At 46.1% G+C, this 24562-nt stretch overlaps 1 long non-coding RNA gene and 2 pseudogenes across 3 annotated transcripts in view; 2 read left to right on the plus strand and 1 right to left on the minus strand.

Annotated features, from left to right (window-relative positions):
• Window positions 1–23376, plus strand: part of LOC120598604 (uncharacterized) — a 26657-nt gene extending 3281 nt beyond the window's left edge. Inside the window, exons 1-4 of one of the 3 annotated variants that reach the window (XR_005651633.1) lie at window positions 231–850; window positions 7426–7551; window positions 22592–22804; window positions 23242–23376. This is a non-coding gene — a long non-coding RNA (uncharacterized LOC120598604). Of the gene's footprint in view, window positions 1–230; window positions 851–7425; window positions 7552–22591 lie in introns of those variants that run through there. The other 2 variants (XR_005651632.1, XR_005651631.1) reach the window with 2 other exon arrangements.
• Window positions 12754–12872, plus strand: LOC120598964 (uncharacterized; annotated as a pseudogene).
• Window positions 15869–15987, minus strand: LOC120598952 (uncharacterized; annotated as a pseudogene).
• Window positions 23377–24562: the final 1186 nt, after the last annotated feature.

Here is a 24562-nt window from a genome sequence, read left to right on the forward strand (position 1 = left end):
ATTTTTGGCCTAAGTGCCTTGAGGCCCTTCTCTGGGAAAGCACATGAACTCTTTGGAGTTCCCAGGTTCCATTCGGTAAATTTCCTCTAAGCCAGCTCTGAAATTCCCCGCTGCCCTCTCCCCGGTCTAAGTCTGTGGTGCCTGGGGCCTGCCTGCTCTGCTTCCTGTTTCACCCCAGTGGACTGTGAGTCAGCCTGAGCTTGTGGGGGAGGGCTGGGAGGCACCCACAGCACCCACCTTCCTGATACCAGGCACTTAATGTCTCAACCCCAGAAACTGCTCCCAGAACAGTGTCCCCCTCTGTAGCCCTCTCTTGAGACCTACTCCTGGCCTCTCGGAAGGTAGAGTTTATTCCCTTTCTATTGACAGGATGGGACTCCAGTATGCTACAATCATCTGAATATCTGAGGAGTCACGTCTTATACTCTCATGAAAAATACGGCAGCTCGTCACGATGAATGATGTTACTGTGAACAAAGCAGTTTTGAGTCGAAGCTCATTCCAAGAATCAGTAAATTTCCCTATTTTTCTGTATCGCCTCCCCTCCCTTGTTAAATTTAGGTTTAACAAGTCATGAATCATTGTGGTTTTACTCTTGGGTAGAATCATTTTTCTCCTGGCATCGCATCGCCAGCTGATGGAAGAATTAAAAAGTCTGATTAAACAGCAGTTTGACATGAACTTAAAAATCTCAAACATTTTAAAGAAAGGATGAGCTACAACTTTTCAAAGTTGCTAGAATGTTCAAGTACGATGGGACCTGTGGGACACCAACCTAGTTCTTCTACAGGATCAAAAAGGAAACCGGGGCCCAGAGAGGAGAGGTGGCTTGCCAAAGGTCACACGGCAGGTGTGAGTGGTGGCGTGAGGGTCCAGGGGTCCCAACCCCAGAGCGGCAGCCTCACCGGGGGTTGGAGGAAATGGAAAATGTTTAAATTTTTATGTCATTTCAGTGCAAAGAGCTTTATTCTACAAAGATCAAGCATTGCTGTATGCCAATTGTCTTGCATTTCGTAATTATTTTCCCTAAGTGCTCACGGTATTTCACATACAGGATTTCATGACTTACCTTCTCGGTCTTTGAGGCACCTGAAGGGATCTCATTGTCCAGGGTGGTAATTGCATTTATTGAGCCGAGAGTGGGCGACTTACGACAAATCAGTGCCCCTCATCCCCACGAGTCTCGGCTTCTTGTTCTGTAGGAAGGAAAGATCTGCAGTCCTGTCTCTCTCATACTGTAGATGTGAGGATGAGGGGACATTTGGGGACTCGTGCCCGGCCAGCTAAGGGGTTCCCTGGACGGCAATTCGGACACGGTCCACGAGGACTGTCCCTTTACTTCAGCATCAGTCTCTCCAGCACAAATCCTGAAAATGTGACGTTTCCACATGAGGCGAATCCGACATCACAGAATGACTCAAAGCTTGGAACTGTAAATTTTGATTGTTGTAGATCAAGTTTCTTTTTGAGAAATTGGATTTGTAAATTCAGAAAATTGCTAGATAACTTTTTTTTTTCCCCCAGTTGTGGTAAAATACACACAGCATGAAGTTTATCATTTTAACCATTTCAGTGTCCAATACAGTGGCATTAAGTAAATTCTAGATCCAGAACTTTTCATCGCCTCAAACCGAAGCCTCATACCCATCAAACAGCAACTCACCATTTTCGCCCCTCCACGACTCCCGGCAAACACAAATCTGTTTTCTGTCACTGTGGATTTGCTTATTTTGGACATTTCATGTAAATGGAATTATACAATACATGTGGCTTTTTGTGTCTGTCTCCTTTCATTTAGCATAATTTTTCAAGGTTCAACAATGTTGTAGAATGTGTCAGCATTTCATTCCTTTTTTTTTTCTTTTTTTCTTCTTTTTTTGATGTCTGGTGTTATTTATTTGTTACTCTGACAAAATCTTAGCTTCTTTGTTTAGGGGCTTTCTCATAACTTATTGGCGGACATCATCTTCTTTAGAGAGATTGAAAAGTTTGCGATGGCTGCTAACTCTTTTGGGCCCCAGGTGACGAGGCACAGTAGTATCAGTGAGACCAGGAATATCTTTCCCTCCTTTTTTCATAATGACCAAGATGAGAACACTCAGATTGGCATCCACAATGCAACCCTGAACAGATGTGCCCCTTACTCAGTAGCAGGTGGTCGCGGCTGTGGATCAAGTCAAGACACCCTGCTTCTTGGGGAAACCTCGTTTGTCATTTCCACCACTGATTTGAACCACATAACCCTTCCGCTCTTCACCCAGAGCGTCGGCAGCAACTTCTGTGGCCATACGCTTCTCATAAAAGGTATGAAGTTTTCGTTCACCCTCCATTTTAATGAGCTCCTGGCAGCCAGTGGCTGGGAAAGAGATGTTCAGCTTCACCTGAAACAGTCGACCGCCTCGAAAAAGAGCAGCATTTCTTTCTTTTTTATGGCCGAAATGTTCCATTGTATGGACATGCCATTTTTTGTTTACCTATCCATTCGTTGATGGACTTTGGGGTCATTGTCATCTTTTGGCTCTTGTGAATAGTGCTATTATGAACTCTCCTGTATAGATTTTTTGCTCGGACACTTCCTTTCAGTTCTTTTGGGTGTACACCTAGCGGTGGAATTCATGGTCACGTGGTGATTCTACATTTAACTGCCAAACTGGTTTTCATAGTGGCTGCACCATTTTTTATTCCCGCCAGCAATCTCCTGGGTAATGTTTGATCACTTGGTTTATTAAATGCAATAACCCTCCTGAGTCAACACTGGGGCAGCCTGAGCCAGCTCGCTGCTTGCTCTCTTGTCTTTATGGCTGTGGCTGGAGGCTCTGAGAGCAGCCAGCAAGTCACCCACTGTGGTCCCTTCAGTGACTTCTTCCTGTGGGCCATGGCTACTCATTCAGGCAGGTCTTCCATAACCACTGTAGTGACCTGGGCAGTGAGGACACTGAGACGCAGTTGACTGGAACCTCTGGGGGCAGTCATGGTGGCAGAGGACAGCTCTGGACACTTTAGGAACAGTCCCTGTGGTTCCTGGACCCGATATGAATCGAGTCCCTATTCTGTGCTGCCTCTCGCCTGGCCCTGCTGGCTGAAGAGTTAATCTGGGGGGTCTGTTCTCTCCTCATCCACATCTCCTGGCAGCTCCCTACTCGGCTGCAGTGGGCCTGCTGGTCCCTTTGGGTTTGCTCTTGTCCCAGGCACCCCTCCTTCTCCCCTCTGTGCTCCGCCCCCTTACGCTCCCAGTGTGCTGCGAGCTGGTTCTTGAAGCTCTTTGATGCCCAAAGAACAGTCCATTGTCTCTTAAGGGTGAAGAAGAGGCATCCCAGTTTATATTCAGACACATGACCATGAACCCATAACATCTCACACGAAATCCACAATAACTCATTTGTACGCAACAAACTGGATGGAGTTATCTAAGTCAGCGCGTTGTTTACACTCGGCGTTCTAGGGCGACAGGAAGAAAGTGGGGTCAAAGCTCCCTCAGTCTGGTGGTGTGATCTTGTCTGTTTCCTCTCCTCTTCTGTGAGTATAAACCCCCCAGGAGACACGCGCCTGGGTCGCTGTCAGGGAGCCGGTGGGAACATGTACCTAGGAACCCTCTCTCACGTGACAGCATTTTCATCCCACAGTTGCCTTGGATGACCACAGCACACACTGCCCTTCCTGGTGGGCTGTCCTTGGAAGAACGCCATCCGTGCCGGAAGTGGAGGCCTGGCCCAAAGCACGTGTGAGACTGGGTGCCTGCCTCAGGAAGAGGTGGAGGAGACAGTAACGTCTGACGACAATCATCTTGGATGGGGGAATGCGGCAGCAGAGTGTTTCTGGCGCCTGGATGCATTCCATTTTTGGTGTTTAGTTCTTCACAGTTATTACAGGAAATGATGTTTTCAAAAACAAAGTCGTCCCTGGCCCAGAGGCACCAGGTCATTCTATGCAAACAGATCCCATAAGCTGAGGGAAGGCCCAAAATATGCGGGTGCATGAGCAGCCCCAGCTCGGCACATGAGGCTGCATAATTTTCGCGGGCCCTTGCCTAGGACTTCTGGGGAGAGGCTGGCTGTCTGTTCAAGAATCACCCTCCAGGCCTGGTTTTTCACCTTTTCCTCACCTGTGGGGTCTGTGCTGGGCTCAGATTCCAACGTCAAAGGACACGGTGGCTAGTGCCACTCAGATCCCCAAATGTGTGCTCGCCTCGTTTTTGTGTAAATCCTGTTCTCATCTCCAGACCTCCGCTACGGGCCTGGTGGGGATCCCACACAGGACTTCACATGTGGAGTTATTAATGGGGGGAGGGGAAGGGGCATAGAGTGGAAGGGTCTGTATAATCTTCTGGTTTTACTTTTTTCTTTTCATATTCTTGTCTTGCCAACTTTATTTTCAAAACCAACGAAAAAGACAGAGGTTGTCATTTGGCACTGGATTCCAGAGGCAGGAGGAGAGGAAAAGGAAACGATTCATATTTCTTAGGAAGGATTCATATTTCTTCTCCTCTCTCCTCAGTTCTCTGCTCTGGGCTGATGGGAAGGTAAATAAAACTAGTTTGGCTTAATGGGCCCCAGGTAGAAGATGGGGTGGCAGAGAAGTGGCTTGAGGAGAAGCCTTTTGTCTCTGAGCTTGGTCTGGCTACAGGGCCCACCTCCCTGCTTCTGATCCTACTCACACTCCCTCAAACACACACACACGCACACACACACACACACATACACACACACCACCATCATATATATTACAGACAGACACACACACATACCCGCCACCCCCTACACAGACATACAAGCCATGGACCCGTGGGGTTGTTGTAGGCAGACCTTCCGGCAAGCTCACGCTCCTAAAAGAACAGCCTGGAAAAGTATTTCCCAGGGTTCCCCTCTCCCAGCCACTAGTTTCTTATCTGGCAAATATGGCGAATCCTGGGGCAGGTATATTACACAGCTAGGGCTGTGTAACAAAGTACCACAAACTAATTGAGTGGCAGAAACAACAGAAATTGATTGTCTCACAGTTCTAGAGGCTGGATGCCCAAGATCGAGGTGTTGGCAGGATTGGTTCCTTCCGGGGGGTGTGAGGGAGGATTTGCCTCACGCTTTTCTCTCGTCTGCTGGTGTTTTGCTGGCCATCTTTGGTGTTCCTTGGCTTGTAGATGCATCACCCCGTTCTCTGCCTTCCTTGTCACATGGTGTTCTCCCTGTGTGTATATTTGAGTCCAAATTTTTCCTGTTTCTAAGGACACCAGTTGCATTGGAGTAGGGGTTCGTGCGACTCCAGCGTGACCTCATCTTTACTAGTGACATCTACAAGGACCCTGCTTCCAAACAAGGCCACATTCTGAGGTCCTAGGGCTTGGGACTTCAACACATGACTTTGGGTGACATCATTCAGCCTGTCACACCAGGTGTGCAGGTGCTTGCCTGCTGGGGCTCATTGCCCTCTGGGGCTCTGGACTCTAGAGGGAAGACTTAGCACTTGTTGATTGTAGGCCGTGGGGACCAAACAAGATGCCCAGGATTTCGAGCAGGTTAGTTATTTTGAGCTCGGTATTCTGAGGAATGCAAAGGTCAGCCAAGACCTGTGTGTCCCTGAGCCCTCACGGAACATATGTCGGGTCATAATAAAACTTGACAATTGCCCAAGGCATCATAGCTGGCAAAGCTTTTCCGTGCTTATTATCCATTTGAGCCTCACAACTAACAACCTTGAGAGGCAGGTCTGGGAAGGACTCTTATCCTGACATCCAAAAAGAAGAAGTAACTTTTGCAAAAATCATACTGTTAGTTGAAATCCACGCTTGAGTCCTCAGACTCTGTGCTTGGTCTCTCAGATGATGGAGCCTGGTATGTGGGGGTGGGGTTGTTCATGGAGGTTCACCCCTGAGGGGATCCAGAAAGGCTTCATGAAGGAGGTTACACCTGAGGAAAGCCTTGACTAAAATCTGAGGGAGAAGGGAGCTTGCTAATTGAAGGTGACAGTTATGTGCAAAGGGCTATCAATTGGTAGCCTGAGCCCAGGGTGCACTAAGGTAGCACAGTCCTTGCACAGAATGATTTTATGATCAGATCTGTGTCACCCATTGCTGTGGCCTGAATGTTTGTGTGCCCCTCCAAATTCACATGTTGGAATCCTAATGCCCAATGCGGTGGCATTAGGAGGTGAGGCTGTTGAGAGGTCATTAGGTCATGAGGGTGGAGCCTCATGATTGTGGTTAGTGCCCTTATGAAGGAAACCCCACAGAGCTCCCTCACCCCTTCCACCATGTGAGGACACAGCAAGAAGTCTTCAACCCCGAAGACAGCCCACACCCAACATGCTGTCACCCCAGTCTTGAACTTCCAGCCTGCAGAACTGTGAGAAATAAATTTCCATGATTTATAAGCCACCCAGTCTGTGGTACTTGGTTATAGCAGCCCAAACGGACTAAGAAACCCATTGCCACCCATGTCTTACCCGCTGCCCCCAGCCTTACCCCAGATCAAAAATAGACACTCTTGCATCTTTCTCTCTACTGGGGCTCAAAAACAATTCTCCTCTAAACTCTCATTTCAACAAAACTCACCCCACAGCTTTGGCATGTATCATGTAACACATAAACCCAGAGGATGACACCAAGCTGGACTCTTAATTCCATTTTGGGCCCTCTTAGGGCACCCTCTCCTTCCCCTCACAGCTCAAACCCCTCTGGATCATAACACATCGGGGCAGGGGTCCTGCCTGCACCCCTCCAACTCTAGGAAGAAAGTGACCTGCAGCTGTGCCTGCAGGTCAGGCCAGCTCTGCACTCATAGACCCTTCTTCCCACAGCAGAGCTGAGCCAGGCTCATCTCTGCAGGCAGCCCAGGCCACCAGCCCTCTCCGCTGCGCCCCTCAACCCCCAGGCTAAGATGAGCCTTGTAGGACAGTCAGGGCCTTGGAGGCAGGAACCTGGCAGGGGAGCAGGGAGGCTGCCAACACTGGAAGAACGCGATGCTGTCCCTGGTTGCTTTCCCATGAAGTATCTTGCCCGCTTCTTATAAGAGCTTCCTTATAGGACCGGGCGAATCCTGTCACAGCTATTTTAGAGCTGGGGGAGAGAGCCTGCATGGACTTGGCCAAGGTCCCACGGTCAGCCGGCCTCCAGTGAGGCTGAACGCAGCTCTTCTGAATTCAGGCTCAGGTCTCATTTCCCAACCTGATGCAGCCCCTGAGCAGGGGAAGCTTCTTGAGAGGGGGCACATCTGATGTCCTTGTAGAAGAACCCTCTGCGGAGGCCAGTGGATTTGCAGAAAGATAGAGGGGCAGGGGGAGGGGTGTCGGGGTCGGTGCTGCTAAGAGCCTCAGCATTCCCAGGAGGATGGGGGTCGGTATTTCTCACATAAGTGATTTTTCTGGGGTGGGGCGGAAAGATGATGCCTACCACCCAAGCTTGGACCAGAGGTTTTGTGAATTGCATTTTGTCAGGTTCACCGAAAAAGGAACTCACAAGGCCGAAGGGGTCAAATGAGGTTTATGGTAGCAGAGTGACAGCCAGGCTGAGCTGAAGACTGCATCGGCCCCGAATGCAAGAGGACCTGAAACTTACTTGAGGTGGGCTTTTCTGGTGGGAAGATTTTGGGCGGGTAAATTGGCGGGGGAGGGAGGAGAGTCCAGTGAAGCGAGAGGTGAGCTTGTAGCGTTGCCAACCCAGATGCAAGGTCCCGTTCCGCACAAAGCTAAGGGAGAAGTCTGGTTCCCACGCCGGGAGTGGGGGTGGGGAAAGGGCCCTCTTGGACCTAACACATTTAACACTAAAAAGAAAGAAGCCTCAGGGAAATGGGTTGATTCAGCCAAGGACGAGTCATCAGGGATGTTTACCAGCGCTTTCTTTTTTTAAACTCATTCATTGTATTGCCAAATTTAAAGCAACACCCTTTCGGTATTTATCTGCATTTAAACATGGGCTCAGGTAGCAGGCAAACAGCTCAGGTGGCTGAGGGGCCATATCACTGACAAGCCAGTGCCTCTGTCTGCCACGTGGTCTCTACAGGGGAGGGGAGGCAGAATCTGGCTCCAAGCAGCTGCCGACCTTAGAGTGACCTCAGCCCCTCTCCCCTCCCCCAGCATGAGAAGGCCTCAGGCCATAAGCTTGGAGTCCAAGCCCACAAACCCCAGACTCCAAGTAATATGTGAGGAGCGGGGACACACGGGGACACACAGGATGGCCGGACAGCCAGGCTGGGAGGAGGTGCTTCTCCTCTCTCAGATGCATCCCTGGTGGCTGCAGCCAGCTCAGACTTTGGAGCAGCATCCAGCCGCCAGGTCCCAGCCACTGGGTCCCAGACGTGGGGAACCAGGGAGCATTGGGAGCATTGCAGGGGTGGAACCAGGCTCTGCGCCAAGTGTGGGCCTCCCACTTCCTCAAGACCAAATTTCTCATACATGTGAGGCTTGCGATAAATGACATTCCAATGTCGGTATTTTATTCGTATATCCTCGTTTAATAAATCCTCGCTTCACATGTATTAACGTTTAACATATACTAAAGTATAATGAGGACAAACGAAATGATCTGACCCTAGTATAGGCCGAATTGTGTCCCCACCCCTGCACATCCATATGTTGAAGCCATAACCCCCAATGCCTCAGAATGCGACCGGAGATGAGCTTTTAAAGAGGTGATCAAGTTAAAATGATGCCATCAGGGTGGGCCCTAACCCGATGGGACTGGTGCCCCGAGAGGAGGTTAAGACACAGACACGCACACAGGGAAGGCCATGTGAGGGCGCGCGCAGGAGACAACCATCCTCGGGCCAAGGAGAGAGGCCTGGGGAGAAACGAACCCGGTGGTAGCCGGATCCTAGGCTTCCGGCCTCCTGGATTGTGAGAAAATGAATGTCTACTGTTTTAGTTGCCCGTCGACGGTATTTTGTTAGGGCAGCCCCAGCAAACTAATATAGATATTAAAAGGGGCTGTTCCACTTGGAAAGGTTGTCCAGCGCTGTCCCCACATGTGGAGTTAAGGAGTCCCACGGCGGAGGCTGCCGAGGCTCGTGGGTTGGTCAGCTCCCACCATCCCAGGTGCCTGTGTCCATACTTGGGCACTGACGTTCTTGGTTCTGAGATGTTGCCCTTGGTTGGCATATCGTCAGCCTTTAGTCGCCAGCCAGGCTCACAGAGCTCATGGAAGGCTGCAGACAGGATGGAAGGAAGCCAAGACTGTAGCCAGGACCCCAGGTGACCACTGACCGCCCACAGGCCCTGCCGGGTCTGCCCCACAGCGCAGATGCCTCCGCGGCTGCCACCGGAATGGCTTCTTGTGGGCTCTGCTTCTCACCATCACCCTCTCGCTCCCTGAGTCAGACTCTGGGGGGCCTGAGCCCAGGCCACACACTTGAGCCCTAATGGCAGGGTCGGCGGGGAAAGGGAGCAGTCAGTGATTTCTGCTTCTTCACCAGGACGTTCTGCACTCTGCCTCCTTCCACCTCCGTCCATAAGACGGAGCATTTCCTGAGTGCAGGGAGGCTGGGCAGCCAACATAATCACCAATGTCCTCTAACACTGGGACACATGTGCACGCACACGTGCACGGACAGAACAGGGCCGCAAGTGACCTCAGATGAGCAGTGCAGCTCAGGGAACTGACCTTGGCGTCACACCACAACTCACTTATTCGCTTTCCTCCCCGGCCGTGGGCGACCTGTCTGAGCTTCGGTTTTCTCATCTGTAAGTGGGGATAACAACACCCACCTCATGAAGTGGTAGCCATTACTGTTCTTGTCGTTGATGTTATTATTAGAAATATCCTGACAGCCACGTTGTAACACATCTATCCTGGACTCCAGGCCTAACTACAAGATACGATGAGATCGACCTTCTAGGTTTTTCACCTGTCTCTCCGGACGCAGGTGGTCGGACCAGCTTTTCACCTGTGTCCTAATAGAGCGTTCAAAATGCAGGTGCCTTTAAAAGGATTAACTTAAGCTCCAAGCATAAGCTTTTTATTGCCATTTTATCCTATAGTGCAATGGCCTTCCAAGCATTTTTTTTTTTTTTCCTAAAAGCGATGGCTATTGGGTGTGCTCAAAGTCCTTTATAGCTCTAACCTTCAGAAAAATAGAGGGAGAAGAGAATTAAAAAACTAAGATCAAGTAAAACAATTGTGTTCCCACTGGAATTTACAAGGAGATAGAGTTTGGCAGTGGGAGAGCTGAGGGGGGTGGACCAGAGGCTGGTTTTATTAACAAGCAGGCCAGTTACAAGGAGTCACTGGAGTGTGTTGACATAACATCACAACGGTGGGCACCGAGGCACAGACTGACCCAGCATGTGTGCAGGCGCAGTGTGTGCCCAGCTAGCGCACACGGCATTCTTCCATAGGGGTTCTTCACCGCAGTCCTCCCGTAACTTTCATTAAAAGATATTGCTGCTCATGGAGATCCTGAGACACATAGATCCAGAAACCACCAAAGAAAGATTGGATCCTGTTCAATAGACTTTAATACAAAGTGTATCGCAGTATGTTCTAATTCTTGAAAACTTAGGGGTGGATGAGTGAAGGAAACAGCAATTCTCTATCAACTGCAACGTTTAACAGAGCAGAATACGCTGTTCTTCTGACTATTCAAATAGTTACCTGATTAATAATAATAATAGTTATGCAAAAGTTTCCACTTCTGACTTTTCTTCCTTCCTTCCTTCCTTCCTTCCTTCCTTCCTTCCTTCCTTCCTTCCTTCCTTCCTTCTCTCTCTCTCTCCCTCTCTCCCTCTCTCTCTCTTTCTTTTTTTTTGTTCCTTGGGGAAAAATAAGTACAATTTCTGATTTGCATCACATTGGGAAGAACTTACCTAAGCTCCAAACCAATATATTTGCACCAAAATTCCTGATTGAGGCAGGATGGTGTGACAAATAGAGACTTACAGAAGGTGTCTTTTCCTTCTGGCACCTCCCCTTGATCTTGCTTCAGGGGTACCCTGATGTATTCTTGGATCATTTCTGTGTTTGAAGAGAAAGCTCCTGAATGCTTGATTTACCCAGGCCTCTTGCTTCTTCAGCCATGTTTGACTTAGTCACGCCATTGGGATGTGGAAGCAGGAGGAGGGGGGCTGATGGGGACAGGACTGTGGGGATTGGAAAGAGCTGGGAAGAGGAGATGAATTTTGAGTGGAAAGTTTGACGGTCGATCCACATAGTCCACAGATGCCTATTGAGCATTCAGGCATGGTTCTAGGTGCTGGAGGTGCAACAGGGAATGGAACAGACGCCACCCCTGCCCTCACAGTAGGTATGTGGTTTCAGGTTATTTCAGGCTGTAAGAAAGAAAGTTGAGAAAGATGGAGGGGAGAGTGAGTGTGGTGTAAGTGGGTTGCAAGTGGGCTTGTTTTATTTACATGTTCATTCAATTTCAGCCATTCATTGCGGCATTTATTGTAGCCTTTATTGACCACCTACCAAGGGCCAGATGTGTGCAACATATTGGGGTTACAGAGATAACCAGGACCCATTCCTGGCACTTGAGGAGTTCAAAATCTGGGGTGTGGAGGTACAGAGTTTCCAGGACAATATGTCCAAACCCTGGTAAAGGCAGGCTCAGAGGAGGGTGACATAAACCCTGCTAGAGTGGGTATGGAAGGCTTCCTAGAGAGAAAAGGGGGCTGTAGGTCTCCATCTCAAAGGACGAATGAGAGCTCGCGAGATAACACAGGGAAGAGAAGAGGATTCCAGGAAGAGGAAAAGGAAGCGATCCACTGGGGGAAGGGAGTCGGGGAAGAAGGCTTTTAGGCAGGAGAGGGCTGATGGTGGAGAGCCTCCGCGGGAAATCTGGTTTTAATTTAATCTGAGGCATGATGGGGGCCACGGCCAGGTTCAGGGGGTAACTTGATGAAAATTACATTTGAGGTCGATAACTTCTTTGTGCTTATTCAGGATCACATCCTTAAACATCAAATGCCTATTAGCAGAGTAATTAAGGCCCTTAATAGACAGGACCATGATTTGCTGGGTTTTTGAAGACTTAGAGGCTGGGGAACAATAGTACAAAAAAAATATTGATTGAGTTTAGGTTTGCCAAGAAATTCGAGAATCTGCACTTTCTTAATAAAAGTGAAATGAAAATAATTTTTTAGGAAAACGAACACTAAGGCACTGATGACTATAATAAATTAGAAATCCTTTGTCCACAGCCACTTCCTGTTGAGAAGAGATTAAACATTACCCTAACTGGGAAGGAAATTATTAATAGCTGCTACTTATTTATAGCCATTTATTGCCCGTCTCTGGGGAGGAGAAATGTGTAGAGAGGTGCAGGTGCAGGTGGCTTTGACGGGCATCAGCCATGCCTCTCCTTCCTCCATTCTCTTCGCCCCTTTTCCTTTTCCAAACTGGAAAGCTGGACTGGATGACCCCATGGGCTGCGGGAGGGGCAGGGGAGCCCGGAAGATGGGTGAACAGGGCGTGAACACGAGCATCGCTCCATTTCAGATACATGTATTTCTTGGTATGTTTTTACTCTCGTTTTAATTTTTTTACGCCTTGTGATTTCGTGAACTTGGAGCTCCATAGTACCTCTGGGACATTGCCTCCCAGCCCTGGTTCTCAGCCTTGGCAGGCATCAGAATCTTTTAAACAAAAGGTTGAAAACTGCACGTCCTCAGCCCTACCCAGAATGCCCAGGCATTCTATTTACTCTGACATGGAGTGGAAATACCAAATCTGTGTTTGGAAAGTTCCACAGGGCATTCGGATGCCTTCCCAGGGCTGAGGCACTGACTCGGAGGCTCCTTTGTGTTTTCAAGGTTCCATTGTAAATTATGGTCTACGGCCATGCTACCCTGAACAACCCCGATTCCAACTGATCTCGTAAGCTAAGCAGGGTCAGGCCCGGTTAGTACTTAGATGGGAGACCACCTAGGAAGACCAGGTGCTGTAGGTATAAAAAATAAAAAATAAAAATAAATAAACAAAGGATCATAAACTGACAAGGTCCTTGTATTCTGTGAGGTCAACCAAGGGTTGCCTCACCTGGACTTTTCATGGCCCCGAGGGAAATGCTCTGAATAGGCCTCCTTCCCAGACACCCAGTGGGACTGCTGGGCCTTTATGATGTGGGGAGGTGGAGTTCGGGGAGGGCTCTGAAAGCATTCTGGAAGGGGCTTGGAGCATGGCAGCATTGGGTGCCTTGGGTCATGGAAGAAGGGGACAAAGTAGAGACGTTCTTGGTGGTTAAGAAGGCTTCCGGAAGAGAGAAGAGAGGGTGCCTTTGGCTGCTGGGCCTTTGTCGTGTAGGCCCACCACCCTGGGACCTCGGAGCGTGCTTACCTCCAGCCTCTCCCTTTCCCTGGGCGGGGCGTACCAGCCTGTTGAGGAGATACTGGGAAAGAGACCTTGGTGCAACCATATGAGACTGGTACTTTTCCACTGCATACGTTGCCTGTGCTTCTGGAACTCCCGGCACTTGCTCTTGTATGATCTTGTAGCATGCTGGGACTCTCCAGAGGGACCTTTAAGCTTCGGCTTCACAGTGTATCGGTGGCTCATGAGTCTGCAGAGGTCACCGCGGAAAGTTTTTCTCCTCTGAGTCATTCACCACCTTCAGTTCTCAGTCTTGTGTCTGCCCATCTTCAGCGATTTGTGACATAGGGATATGTTTTTTCACTGTGGCCTACGCTTGCCACCTGCCTCTCGGTTTTTCTGTTGCCTTCAGAAACTGGTTATTTTTACAAGGGAGCACTCCCACCTCCAATCCAGTCTTTAAACAAACATGGCTTTGGCACAACGAGCCTGCCTGCTCTGAGGTCACGGCTGCTCCCCTGCACCAGTGCTCCCGCTTCCTCATATGAGTGAGGCGTGTGTTTCCTCTCCCGGTTCCTCTTTATTCCCCTGCCCTTCGCCCTCGGTGGGGACGAGAGTGGGCAGGACTCCTTGCACCAGGCGCCACGTGTCTGATCAGTGTCCCGGAACTGACGAGCAGAAGAGTCTGATCGTATTCAGGTCTCCCTTCAAAATCTCCACCAGTATCTTAAGGTTTTTGCTGCAAGACAAAGGCTGGTTTCCTATCCATCATCCTTATCAATGTCTTCTCTTTCTGGGATCGGTCTGGTGAGCTTTAGTTTTGTTCAGTTCCATATATACCCTGCGCTAAGGGTCATGAGGGAGACAAAACTAAAAGGAACTCGTCTCACTTCAAGAAGAGCTTTAAATGAGATAGAATTTTCTTTATTTCTCATGAGATAATCTGGAAATAGGCAGTCGAACAACCCTTAGGGTCAGGGACCCAGACGGCTTCTGTCTTATGGCTTGGCCATCTCCAGGGCGTAGACCCCTTTTGCATGATCTAAGATGGCTCTCAACCATTTCCTGATCCAGGCATAATCACGGGAGCCAATTCCTCATATTAAATTATATAAAAATTCTTTATAATCTAGGGCATGCTCCAGAAGTTGCATACATCACTTCCGTTCACATCCCACTGGCTAGCTGTTAGTCGCGTGGGCAGACCTAGGAGCAAGCGAAGCTGGGAAATGCAATCTTTATCTGGGTGTCTGGAAACCCAATTAAAACCTCCACTACTTATTAGAAGATTAAAAAAGAAGTTTCAAGCATGTGTGAGAAGGCTATGCATTTTCTCACTGCTGGGTGCAGAATTTTGTATTGTCCATTAAACTTGTTAACTATGCTGCTTTTTATCTGCCTGACCATTCAATACCTGAGACCTATCAAGAATGGGAATCTCCCTCTGAGCGTGGATTTCTTAATTTTCCCGTGTATTTTTATCGATTTTTGTTTTACGTATTTCGAGGATGGTTAATTAGATGCATTCTTATTTAGAATTACATCTTCTTGGAGAACTAAACCTTTTGTCGTTTTTGAGTGATCCACTCTAACCCTAGATATGCTTTTCTTCTTAAAATATATTACATCTAACGTATATTTCATGTGACATATATCTGCTATCTTTTTTCATTCTTTTACTTTTAACTGTTTCCTGTTTTTAATGCTTTAAGTATGTCATACAAATAATCTATGGATTTAAATTTTTAAATCCAATCTGACAATTTCTATCTTTTAATTGGCAAATTTAGGTCTTTATATTGATTTGATTTTGATGTATTTAAACTTGTTTCTATCTTCTTAATTTTAATTTCAATTAAAAGATTAAAAATTTCTGTTTCTGTTATTTGAAAAAATTTACATCTATATCTTCTCTTTTAAAACAGCTTTAGCATGCCTTCATACCCATTCAATGTATTGTCCCATGTTAATATCCATGGCAAAAATATTTCCAAGATGTGTGGTCCCCTTTACCTCATGTATTTCTTGCAGCTTCTTCTGGATTCGTTTTTCTTGTTTTAGTATTACCTCTTCAAAAAGTGGATTTAATATGAGCCTTAGCATAGCTAACTTCTTCAAGCCTTCTATGCTCAAGAATACTTTTATTACCTCCTGATATTTGAATGACAATCTTGCCAGGAATGAAATTCAAGCTTCAAAATGCTTCTTTCAGTGCTTTAAATCTAATACCCCACTATCTTTTTAAAAAAATTTATTCCTGTAGTTTAAAAATGTGATGGCCATTGATTTTTTTTTTTTTTCCTTTGCAGGTAATATGCTCTTTAGAGAGTTTTCGGAATTTTTTCTTTAAGTTTGGTATTCTTAAATGTCATTCTAATGTGTCCAAGTGTTGGATTTTTCTTCTGTCTCTTTTTGGAATTCCATGCACCCTTTTATTTTTTATTTTATTTTATTTTCCATGTACCCTTTTAATTGGGAGGTATTCATCTTTTTTAATTCTGGGAAATTTATCTCCATGAACTCTTTGTTTTTATTTTTATTTTATTTTTTATTTTTTAGGTGAGGCAACCCTTGATTGACCTCACAGATTGCAAGGACCTTGTCAGTTTACAATCCCTTATTTTTTTTGTTTTTTCACGCCTACAGCACCTGGTCTTCCTAGGTGGTCTCCAATCCAAGTACTAACCAGGCCTGACCCTGCTTAGCTTCCGAGATCAGATGTGATCAGGCTTGTTCAGGGTAGCATGACCATAGACTCCATGAACTCTTTGAATACTTCCTTCTTTCCGTTTATATTTTTTTCTATTCTCTGATTCTTATTGTCTGGATGCTGGTACTTCAAATTTCTTAACTTTTCTTTCATAGTTCCTATTTCTGAATCTTACCTTACTTTCTTTCTGGAGAGTTCCTCAATCTAATATTCCAACTCACTAGTTCATTCTTCATCTATATCTATTTAGCCATGGAGCCCACTTATGTTATTTAATCCCATGATACTTTGCGTTTTATACCTTGTATTTCTCTCTATTTTTGTTTTATTTTCCTATGTTCTGTTGAGCAAGGAGAGAAAAGGGGCAAGCCCAGAGGAGACACCCCCATTTTATATTTTCTGTCTTATCCTCCTGGAGTGGCGCCAGCTGCTGCTCCTGCCCCAGGATGCAACCATGCTCCCTCGCCCAATGCACACAGTTGTTCTTCCAAATTTCTCATAGCATTTCCTTTTGTTCCTGGATTTCGGGTTTCCTGCCTTAATTGGGTTGACTCCAGGGAAGACAGGTAATGGTTCATGGGGATTCTCCATCGTGGCTGGAACTGGAACTTCAGCAGAGCACTCTGCAAACCCTGCTCTATTAGTCAATGCAGAGAAATAGGACAAATAGGATATATTTGTTTATTTATTATAAGATTATTGTAAGGGATTATTATAAGATTTATGTGAGTTAAAATAAAGTGTAAATACATCTTATTTTACAAGATGCAGCTATATATCTCAAATATTATATAAGATTTATAAAATTTTATATAATATTTATATAAATCTTATATAATATTTATATGGGAATATATTACAAACAACTTCTATAAAATTTAATAGAAGAAATTTGCTCACGTGATTATGAAGGCTGGCAAGTCCAAAATCTGGAAAATCCCAGGAGACCTAGGAGAGCCAATGTCCCAGGTTGAGTATAAAGGCAGTCTGCTGGAGAATTCGCTCTTGCTTGGGGGAGGCTGGTCTTTGTTTTATTAAGGCCTTCGACTGATTGGATAAGGCGCACCTGCATTATGGAGAGCCATCCGCTGACTTGAAGTCCGCCACTTTAAATGTTACCCCATCCAAAACCTCCCTCGCACCTGGAATAACGTTTTACCAAATATCTGGGCACCCCATGGCCCAGCCAAGTGGACGTATAAAATTAACCATTATGCTGGACATATAAAATTATACGTTATACTGCACAGTATGGTCCAAGGACCAGTGTCGACCTCACCTGGGAGTTTGTTAGTAATGCAAGCCCCACCGAGTCTACTTTTTAACAAGATGTCTGCATTTTAACAGGCTACATATCTCCCTAATTTATCGAGCCTGAGCTTCACATCTATAAAATAAGGACTTTGGATTACATCAAAGATTCTCAACCCAGCCACCCTGGCCATGTAGGGACCTTAAAAAAAGTCTATAACATAAACACTGTCAGGACTCACCCCAGACCAATTGAAATACTTTATGATTGCCCAGGGTGGGGCCCAGGCAATTTATATAGTATTTTTTTAAAAACCGCATTGGTGAGTCTGTTGCTCATTGAATGTTAAGAATCTCTAAAATAGTGTTTCTCAAAATAAAATATACACGTGAACCACCTGGTGATCTTGTGAAGATGCAGGTTGTGGTTCCTGAGGTTACGAGGCTGGAGACAGCATTTCTAATGCGCTCCCGTGATACTGATGCTGCTGTCTCTGGATAGCAGTTAGAGTCCAGAGGTGCTGGAATGGGTGGTGGGCGTGGTCCCGTGCAGTTCTGAACCGCTCCGATCCTCACAAATCAGGAGGGGCTTTGCAGCTTTGCCAAGGTGGCTCCATCCAGGATGTATCTCTTAGTATCTAACCAGGAAATCAGGCCTTCCCCTCTGTGGTTTCCAGCATCTTCTGAACGGCCCGTCCAAGAAATCAGATGTCTCTCTGCCTCAAGCGTACTGTTCCCACAGGAAGGTTGGCTGTATACTCCATGGCCAGAGCATAAGGCTCAAGGAGAAATGGATCGTGCTCTCCACGGGGATGGGGAAACTGAAAACAGCTATGTGGCATCAGAGTCATCCCATGAGATGGCTGAGAAATTCAAGGTTACTGAAGACCTGACTCAAGGTGTGTTCTACCCGAGGCCTCAGGCTTAGCCGGCACTGCAGCTTTACCAAATCCTCCCATCTCCTTAATTGGAAAGACTTTTTCTCACTTGCTGCGGTCTCAGCCTTTAGTTTAAATTCTGCTGTAAAACTTAACTCTCTCTGACTTGGGTTTTAGGTATTCTGTCCCTGTCCCTTCTCTAGACTGACAGGTCTTTCAGGGCAGCCACCAGAACTCTTGCTTTCCTCTGGGTCCTAATGCCCACCCTCCACCATCATTCTTCACTACTCTCCCCTTGGTCACTATGCTCCGGCCACATTGGCCATTTCCAACACTCGAAGCTCGTTCCTGCCTCAACTGTTGCTTCTGTTCAACACACTCTTCCACAGGCTTTCACGTGGCTGCTTCTTATCATTCATCACACAACCTTAATGTCACCTCTTCCCAAAAGCCTTCTCAGACCACCCTTCTTTCCCCAACCCAACATGATTCTGTGCCCTGATACCCTGTTTTAATAGCATTTATGACTATTAGAGTGATGATGTCTATTGATTTGTCTCCTTATTAATTTTCTGTGCCTTTGTTCCCCATCCCACCCTACCCCCCACTGCTAGGTTGTAAACTCTACAAGAGACTGGTTTAATCACGTTAGCATCTCTAGCACTTTTAGCATCTCTAGCGCCTAGAACTTTGATATGCAGGAGTAGGAATTTGTTGATTAACTGGATGAATCTTAAATCTCTCACTGCACTTAGCTCAGTTGGTTCATTTAATAAAGTTTTAAAAATTATTATTTCAAGCAAAACGTGGACTTTGGGTGTTTTCATGGGGAAGCATTACAAAAACAAGATTCATATGACAGAAATAACACAGGACTCAGTTGGACCCCAGTTTGCATTCGTAGGGGCACATGTGGGGTCCTGAGCTACGCCATGGTTGCCAATCAGATTTGAGGAGCTCATAAAAGTTTAGAATAAGCTTTTGCTTGTATCCCCTGCTCTAAATTCCCCATTGATGCCCAGTGGCAAACTGGCAAGAAGCAGCTGATGAGAACATGGGGCAGAGAGTGTTGGTCCTGGATCTCTGCCTTGCTCCAACTTTCTAACACCTGTGGGAAGGTAGCAGCTCTCATCACCTGGCCCATGCTCTCCATGAAACCCTGGCATGGTAACCCAGACATGGAGGCCAGGCCGCCACACAGGAAGTCAAGAGAGCTTCAGGGGAGAATGCCGATGATGACAGGGGGTAGCAGCCACCTAGGGGCCAGCTGGAGATTATGCCGGGGTGGCTGGGAAGAGGACTGTGTCTCCACCAAGCTTTCCAGCCATCCTCTGACATTGCTTGTCAGGGGTTTTGCTGCTCTTGCAGGTCTGCATGATGCAACCCAATATTGCTGGCAAGGTGTAGGGCCAATGAGGAATTTCCCTTGTGCAGAAGCATCACCGGCTTCACAGGGTGGTCCCTGGGCTTCTTCGGGTGGTCTTGGGTGGGTGGAGGTTGGCATCCAAATCACAAGTCAGACTGAATCTGCTTTCAAGGTGCATTTTCCACGGGAGATAAAAATTTCCATTAAAAAGTGCAAAGTAGGCATTAAAACAGCCACGATGGTTTTTTTTGCCCAGAAAAGAACACACTAAAATATATTTTGTGTGTTGGGAAATGAGGGGGCGTCAAAGGGTCAACAAAAGCAATCAGGATCTTGGCGTGTAGGTGGTTTTTTTGGTTTTGACTTCACCAAAAGCTTTCAAAGGTGGGATGATTTGGGCAATGACTATGAGGGTGTCTAGTGTGGCTCGCCCTTTTGATTCAGTTGAGTTTTCATTCATCAGGTAGGAACCATATGCTTAGTACAGAGACAGGAGGCCTATCAGCTTCTGTCCTCTTGGACCTTATAATTTGGTGGGCAATGTCAACAAGAGTCCACAGCAGTGTGAAGACAGGGGGAGGCAGCGCCTCTGTCTTAGCTACATCTGGGAACTCAGAGTCCCAAAGTTCAGTTCAAGTTTCTAACTCCTCAACCTCTAGCTGTTTGACTTGGGGCCAATGTTTAGCATTTTTAATCCTTAGTTTTCTCAGCTATAATATGAAGAAATGACATCTGCCTCGTCTGTGTCATGGTTTGTCATGAGGCTCTGATGAAAGAATGAATCTACAAGTCCTTTTGAGCTCATAAGGAGACTTTCGAATCGTTACTGGGACTACCAAGAACTTGGTTTTGTAGTTTTCAATGCTTACTTCTTGTTGTTATGTCGTGACACTGCAGGTTATCAATGGGAAGTGACAATCTGAAAAAAACCTAGAGACACGCACTGTCCAATACGAAGGCCGGTAGCCGCATGCGGCCATCGAGCACCTGGAATAGGGCAAGTCTGAGTCGAGATGCGCCCTAGAATATAAATTTAGATAAAGAAAGAAAAGACTGTACACTATATCATTAACAATTTTTACATGAACTAAACGATAATACTCAAGGATAATATTTTCAAATAAACGTTCAAACATGTTCAAGTGGTATTTTGGATATATTGGATTAAATAAAATAGGTTATTAGAATCAATTACTTTTTTAGTGTGGCTACTAGAAAAATTTAAATTGGATATACGACTCATTATATTTTTATTGGAAGTGCAGCTATGGAGGCTCTCTTTGGAAACTTCATGTGCGGCATACATAATTATTCATATAATTTCAGAGGTATTACAGACCCTGAAAAGGTCCCATCTATGGAACTCTAAAATGACTATTTTAAATTTACTTTTCATGTGCATTCAAAATATGCACAAAGAATGTTCCTGTGAAATTAGATCACTTTAGCGAGAACCGTTTCTCTATTCCTCTATGCAGAAAATGGTTCATCATTACTGTCACCAAAGAGGCTGAGTGCAAGGCCCGCTCTGGGGCTCTGTGCCATGCCCTCAGATTGAGATAGGCAGATCTCAGCAGATAGACAACTGGAAGCGTCACTATGGTTGTGGATCAGACTGAGGACACCTCAAATTCCACTAATGAAAGCAATCTTCCAAGTGCCCATTGAACAACCACGCTTTCCTCCTATCCCTGAATCTTTTCCCTCTTCATGGAAAAAAGACAAACGAAAAGAAAGACCCATCCCTTTGGTCCCTAGTACATACCTTAGCTGACCCAACCCACTCCCAAGTCCTTTGCAGTCTTATTCGTGCCTCTTTTGCCCGTTGGGGAAAGGCAGCTCGGAACAGCACAGAAACCTGCCAACACCACGTGGGTAGACACAGAATTGGGATGTAAATACAGAGAATTGGGATGTCTTCCCAGGGTTGGTCCATTTCTGCCACACGGCTGCTGTCAGCAGAAGGAAGAAAGTGAGAAAGTGGGGAGCCAGCGCCCAGGCCTTGTCAGATCTCAAGAGGGGCAGACATGGGCCACGCCCCACTCCTAACCTTTATTTCACGAGAAGGAAACCGTGAGGTTTGATTGTAAAGGGATCGACCATGGACTCGTTGCAGGGGACTCCCTGTGGTTCTTGGGGGAGCCATCTTTTCATGGCTTCCCTTCAAAAGAAAACTGCTAGATGCTTACCAGCAAAGCAAAACTCGAAACAAACGAAGGACCAGTCTATGGAATTTCAACAGTTTGGGTCAGATGTGATTCCCTGCCTAGCGGAGCCAGTGAAATGAACCATTTCCATCCACAAAGGACGGGCTTGGAATGTGGTCTAGATTCAAACATGGCAATACTGAGGGCTTCCGACTCGAGGCGCTTGCTGGCCAGCCTGGTCCCCAAGCAGAAGCAGCAGGTCACTGCCCAAGTTCTACGAGTGGGATGACCAGTGGCAACATAAAGGGCAAACAAACAAGAAAGGCTTTCTTTCCGAGAATGTTTCCACTGCAGTAAGGTTAGAGAGTGATCCAGGGGAGATATAAACTAGCCCTTTCATTTAGCAAAATGAAATGCCTATCCACTTGGTAATCTGCGCAGTGGAAGGCCCAGCCAGAATCTTATTTTTAAAGGTTTTGTTTAATTTGCCACCCCCACACCTCTCCTCCCACTGCTTCGCACCAGGCAGGACGAGAAGAAAAGGGACAGTGGCCTGGCGGATGCTGTTACACGGTGCGTCCTTGTGGAGTAGCATCCATGGCATTTATATTAAATAAACACAGGAAATAGGTGAAGCGTCGATGACAGGAAGTGTCTGTGTTTCCTGGAGTTTTGTTACAGTTTTAATGAATATAGATAAATACATGGAATGTCTCAATTTTCAGAGCTGTGTTTTCTCACTAAACACTGCCACTCTTCACAGGGATGGAACTGGGCATTCCTGACACATGATTGGGCAGATCTCAGTCACAAGTGCTCTAATATTGGATTTCAGAAACCCATTCTGCATCTGGCCCAGATGGTCAAACCTTGTCCAGGCCCCAGCTGGGAGAGCACCTCTGGGCTGGGCAGAGTGCCACATTCTTAAAAATACTTTCTGGGTCTCCTCTGGGATTCTAGTTAAGGAAGGCAAATGATCTACTCTTCAAATGACCTTTCTCTCCTTAGAAAAGAACGCATGGAATGAAAGTGCTAGGGATGCTTCAGGTGTCCCCACAAGTGTTTGACACAAGAGGTGTGAAGGAGCAAGAAGGGGCCCCCACCCATGGACCATGTAAAGAACGTTTTGTCCCAGCCCTATGATACCTGCCCTCGGCCAGCGAATCCAACCACAGTACAACTGGTGGTGCCTGTCAAATTAAAACTGAAATTGACTTTAAGGTAAAAATGTATTATGTTCAAGATCTAGGGCTGCGTCTTCTCATGAGTAGTATCTCATTTAGCATTTCTCAAAGCATGGTCTGGAGACCTCCCTGCCTCAGAATCAGGGGACCTGTGTCAATTGCAAATTTTGGGTCTCTAAATCACCCGCCAATGTGTGGGAGCGAGAGCCAAGAACTCACATTGCAGCAACCTCCCAGGCAATCCTGATATACCCCAAAGTCTGTGAGCCATTGAATGGAAAAAAATCTTTCATATATTTTTAAGCCATCACAACAAATCTTGGCAGCAGAGACTAAGATTGGCTTCTTTTTGCTAACGTCCGGTGAACTTGTTAACTGTATATCTGTCGTAAGGAAAGTTTGGAACACAAAAAGCAAGGACTACTTAAAGTCTTTGTTTCTGCTGATTGAAATGTGTGTCTTGTCCTTTTGCAGTTATGGGTCATCACGTGCCCAAGAATGGTATTTCTAAGAAATTGTTCCTTTGCGTCTTCTGGGAAGAATTTGTCCTTCAATATGTGTGACTGCAACATGTTGATAAAAGAAAAACAATAAGACAAATTTGTTGAATTTCTCATCTTTCTGAAGTGTTGAATTTCTCATTTTTATGAAGGAACAGTTTTTAAGGCATAAAAAAGCAATTTAGTGAAACTTACTATTCACGATCTTCCATGAAAGGATATGTATGTCCTGTGTATTCATGTACTGATTCATGCACATGTGATCACCCATGTCTGAGGTGCCCAGTCCTCAAAGAGCATGCTTTCTGGAATTTCACTATACACAAATCTAGAATGATGTTTGTTGCCAAAAGGATGCTGACATTAGATCAAAGTAGCCAAGAGTCAAATAGAGCATTGACCAAATTCAGATACATTTGGGTGGATCTAAATTGCTTATTTTAGGACAAAGTGAATGTTTTAGTTTCAACTTTTTAGTTTTAAACTATCAGGTTAACTTAAACAATCTATTACATTGGACAACAATGATGCCTCCCTCCCACCCTGCCCCCCAAAAAACAAACGGATCTTCAACCGAATAGTTCTTAATCACTGGAAAATCACTAACCCTCTGAAACACTCAAACTATTGCATCTAGTGACCACACGAAGACACCAATAACAAAACAAAGCCACAATACTCTTAAGAACAATGGAACCTTTTAGCCATTAAGGAAGCTCTCTTTGCATTTCATTTAGTTAACCTAGAGATACCAGGACGACCCCCCGAAAAATCGGAGTGAACAAAGAAAGTTCCTTCCTCCACTGTGTGACTCTGGAGAGTCTTGAAGGTGTGTAGCCAAAAAAAAAAAAAAAAAAATTGTTAGTTTTAGAGGAGATGCAGTTAATTATTTTGCCTGGAGGTCCATACAAAGTCCAGCCATGCTTCTCTAAATCATTTTCAGGTCCTCTTACAACTTCCCTATTCCATCATAGTGATAGAGACCCACCTTTTTCCTGATAAACATGAAATGTCATTTTATAAATGAGGGCGGTACAAAGATGCCAAGATTCTGTGTTTGTGTGTGTGCGCGCGTGTGCGTGTTTCCTTTTCCCGATCAAGATGAGAATGAAAAAAATGTCAGGTCTGAAAATATTGCAGTTTCAGCAGGAAATCAAAATCCACTCTAAGTATTTTAAATAAAGGGCATTTAATACAGGAAACTGTTTAAGCAGGTGAGGAAAGCTCGAGAAGCCGAAGGGGAGTGAAGGAATGCAGGAAGCTGCTACCCCCCCAGGCTAGAGTCAAAGGGAGGA

This window comes from Pteropus medius, unplaced genomic scaffold, assembly GCF_902729225.1.
Source record: "Pteropus medius unplaced genomic scaffold, Ma_sr-lr_union100, whole genome shotgun sequence".
In the NCBI taxonomy this organism is placed as follows: Eukaryota; Metazoa; Chordata; class Mammalia; order Chiroptera; family Pteropodidae; genus Pteropus; species Pteropus medius.